A 1,035-nucleotide genomic window follows, 5' to 3' on the forward strand; every position below is an offset into this window, starting at 1 on the left:
AGTACAACACTTAGGGACATTACTTGGATGTATCTAGGGTAGTGCTACAATACAAATAAGGGAAGGGTTGATCCTTCTCAGACTACTCTAAAATATTGTGCCAAGTACTATTGTTGGACCCCTTGTTAATATCATGATCCATAACACATCACACTTCTTATTGCCATAGTTCCCTCACTTCTCATTGATTGTCTGTCATATTTTACAGTATGTTAGATGTAATTGTAAACTAGTTTGATACCATAAAATTATGGTATTTATAGAATGAGTTGCTACATCCATATATTTAAGTATTGTAACCCTCAAAAATGTATTTTCAGTTCTTATGTAGGCTGGTCTATGCACTCACGATATAGGGTGTGTGGGAGAGTGGCAGAATTTTTTTTTGGAAAATTTGTGTACGACTGAGTTTGTGTGGCTTGGTTTTTAGACCATTATTTGCACTCCCTTCCCCTACACTCCCAATGCAGATATTTATTTCACCAAAAATACCTTCAATGCTTAAAGTGAAATATCAATTGATTGACTACAGAGAAGGACAATTTCTATATCCAATCCCACCTTAGATAAATCAATTTTTCTTTACTTAAATGTGCATTAATTTCAAAATCAAATCAATGCCTATAAATAGACATATATTACTTAAAATTCCATTTTTGTTACCATATAAAAACAATCATGTTAATGGCCAATACACTTCCAAAAAGATGAAACCATGAAAATTTCTTCAAAATTAATAGTAAACATAGATCTAAGAAAATTTTGCGTTTGCACCTTACACCTCATACTTCTCACTAGACCATAGATTGTGGCTCTTTCTATTGCTTAGCACATGAGGTTCATATTATATTGTATTAGGATTCCAAAAATTCAATAAAATTATAAAAATTCTTCTAAAATTTAAGATAATCTCCAAAGCGTAAGGGGTTTAAACTATTCTCATTTCCTTCCATATAAAGATTTCCAACTTATGTTATTGTTGTCCAATACCTATTTGATATCATAAAAGTATGATAGGTATAGTATGTCTTGCTA

The sequence above is a fragment of the Pinus tabuliformis genome, chromosome 8, assembly GCF_031772625.1.
Source record: "Pinus tabuliformis cultivar Carrire ecotype Pingquan chromosome 8, CPIR1, whole genome shotgun sequence".
NCBI lineage: Eukaryota > Viridiplantae > Streptophyta > Pinopsida > Pinales > Pinaceae > Pinus > Pinus tabuliformis.